At 42.3% G+C, this 3,241-nt stretch overlaps 1 pseudogene; it reads right to left on the reverse strand.

The window, feature by feature from the left end:
- LOC103601109 overlaps window positions 1–1,032 on the reverse strand; it is a 3,236-nt pseudogene extending 2,204 nt beyond the window's left edge.
- Between the last annotated feature and the right edge of the window lie 2,209 nt (window positions 1,033–3,241).

Raw genomic sequence — 3,241 nt, forward strand, 5'->3', positions numbered from 1 at the left:
CCAAAATTTTTTTTTTTTTTTTTTTTTTTTTTTGTCTTTTTCCGTGTCCAGCAACGGATCGCAACCCTCGGTGTTGCGCCCGCACCACGCTCAACCAGTGAGCGGACCGGTGTCTATACGGGATCCGAACCCTCGGCGGGAGCACCACCACGCTTCCCAAGCGGCACACTATAGCAGTGCGCCACCGGGCCGGCCCAAGATTGCTTTTTGTAGCAGGCATCATATCAGTTCTGTGTATAAATGCTGGTTTTAGCGAAAGATAAGCAGTTCTTAATGATTGCTTTATACTTATTGATTTATTCCCTATGGTAAAAACAAATTTATAATTATTTAGCAAGTTTGATGTTTTTGTAAAAAAAAAAGTCCTTTACATAGAAAAGAAATAAAAGGAGTTTTTGATTATAACTAGTGTAGTGAAACTCGACTTCAAAAAATTAAATATTGGGCCGGCCCGGTGGCGCACTCGGTAGAGTGCGGCGCTTGGGAACACGGTGGCACTCCCGCCGAGGGTTCGGATCCCGTATAGAGACCGGTCCGCTCACTGGTTGAGCGTGGTGCGGGCGCGACACCGAGGGTTGCGATCCCGTTACTGGTCACGAAAAAAGACAAAAAGGAAAAAAAAAATTAAATATCAGTAATACTCATTTTTGTCAAAAATTGTGGTCAGAACAACTATGTCCTTTACTTATATAGAAGTGGCTTAGGGGCAGGCCCGTGGCTCACTCGGGAGAGTGTGGTGCTGACAATACCAAGGCCACGAGTTCGGATCCCTTATAGGGATGGCCGGTTCGCTCACTTGGGAGAGCGTGGTGCTGACAACACCAAGTCAAGGGTTAAGATCCCCTTACTGGTCATCTTAAAAAAAAAAAAAAAAGTGGCTTTTACCAGGTGAATGGAGAAGAATCAAAAGACTGACTGAGGAACTTTCAGCACTGGATTTGGTGTTGGCAGAAAAGCAGGAACAAAAAGAAGTCTAAATTCATTCATAGTTGATACCAAGAAACCATTTACTGGCATTCATGAGACTCTCCCTGAAAGAAAACCAATGTGGAGGGTAATTAATCCTATTTCTTCATTTCCTCTTTATTCAACCAGAAAATTTTGCATATGCTGTTATGTTAGACAGGACACTTTCAGTTTCAAGAGGTAAAAACCCAATTAAAGTTAGTTTGGCCCAAACAGCAATTTATTGGTTCTCATGACTGAAAAGTCTAGGAACAGGTTTCTAGTTCAGATATGGCTTGACCCAGGACCTCAGACGATATCACTACGATGCAGTCACTCTGCCACCATCTTCAGACTCTGCTTCCTTCCTCTTGAAACAAGTTTTCTCCACTGGACATCACAGATTATCTCTGCAGCCTTAGATTTATATGGTTCTTTGATCTTGCAATCTTCAGAAAGAGGGGTCCTCTGTCTGCCAGTCCCACATCCGTGCTTGGGTTAGATGCCCATCACAGGATACATCACTATGTTGGGGAGGATGGGGCGTCATTGTCCAGGCTGGCTCAAATGCCCAGTCCCCAGGAAATGTCCATGTGCGTGACAGCCCACTAGTCACTAAGAGCAAGATCTGTGTGGAGTGTGTCTTCAACCACCCAATCCACAACCTCCCCATATATGGCCTAATCAAATATCTTTTCCTGAAAGACCTAAAGAATTTCTTGTAAGGTTCAGTTGAAAAATGAAACAAAACAAAGCACAACCCCAAAAGACAAGAACCATTTATGACTGGTGAAGCCACAAGGTTTCAGGCACCGTAATAAGATAAAAGGCTTCCGAATGTTCAGCTTCTAAGGAATGACTCACTTAAACTCGATGCCTCTATTTTAGCAAAAAGTATATGTTCTTTAAAACAGATTTACCTCTTCAGCTGAGGTTGAAATTCTAAGACAGAATAATTTAAGAGCTGGAAAAAACCAAATAACAGTCTTCATCGAGAGAATAAAATAGTTGTCAATTCTCTGGATTGGACACCGCCCAAGAAAAGCTATTACCCAGCATGTGACATGTGAAATATTTGCTTTGATTTCACGTGGGAGATTATTTAGCAGCGTCAAGACAAAACATGCCAGCTCCCACTGGTTGTCAAAATGCCATGATAAGTATAATCCTGATAAAAACAAATCCACTCCCACTACAAATGTCACCAAGCTTCTGATGGAAAATGGATGCATTTGCTAACTTAGGAAAATAAAGAAAAGGCTGGAAGGAAGAAAAGAAAGACAAGAGGAAAGGAGAGGAAAAAGGAGGGGGGGGAAGGAGGAACAGAGGGAGAGAAGGAAGGAAGGAAGGGAGAAAAATAAAGGTGACCTTTTAGCCTAGACTTCAGACTTACTTAAGAGTGTAGTGGTTAAGAATACAGGCACTGGAATCAGGGAAGTGTGAGATCAAGGTCAGATCCTCCCACTTAACAGCTATCTACATTTTGTTATTCAACCTCCTAAGTCTCAGATTCTTCATCTGAAAAACAGAGAGAGAAATAGTAGTACCAAGAATAATGATTAAAAGAAGCACTGCGTGTGCTGAGCCTGGTGCCGGTCCAGCCTGGAGTAAGTGCTCAGTAGTGAGATCGGCTGTCATTACAGGTGGATGGAAACAGTGTGTCCGGGTGCTCCATAGAAAATATTTCTTTAATTTAAATTCCTCAATTTAAAAATACCTAGACAAGCACTGTGCGTAGGCTTTGCCTCTTTCTTTCACGTATAGAATGGCAAACTGCGGGTAACAGTACAGTCTTGTTTGGCAAATGAAAACTAAGAAAAGGCGCTGAAGAATCTCAGCACTGTTAACTTCAAAAGTTTGCAGAACACTAGAGGTCCCTCTTGGCACTGAATCAGAATTCAGAGTGATAATTTTCCACCTCAGCCCCACTAGATGTCTCTTCAATAAAGTTCTAAGATAATCAGTACCATGGCATCCATTCAGTGCCCAGAAATCGTTACACAGAAAGGACAAGCTTCTAAATAACTGCAATTTTCCTGCATGTACACGCATTCTAGAAGCCCATTCCACAGCTACACACACAATTTCAATGGAAGATGTCTTTTGTTTTCCAGAACCACTGTCCAGTACTGAGATGATATGGGGAGAGGGATGCAGAGGCGACAATGATATTATTAGGAACCATAAATGGGACTTGGAAGCCATGGGGGAGAGGACCTAGAAGAAATTTAAAATAAGGTTGCTCTTTCAGAGTTAAATCACCAAATCAGTGCAGCTGTTGGAGATGTGCTACCTT

Source organism: Galeopterus variegatus, unplaced genomic scaffold (assembly GCF_000696425.1).
Source record: "Galeopterus variegatus unplaced genomic scaffold, G_variegatus-3.0.2 Scaffold3593, whole genome shotgun sequence".
Taxonomy (NCBI): domain Eukaryota; kingdom Metazoa; phylum Chordata; class Mammalia; order Dermoptera; family Cynocephalidae; genus Galeopterus; species Galeopterus variegatus.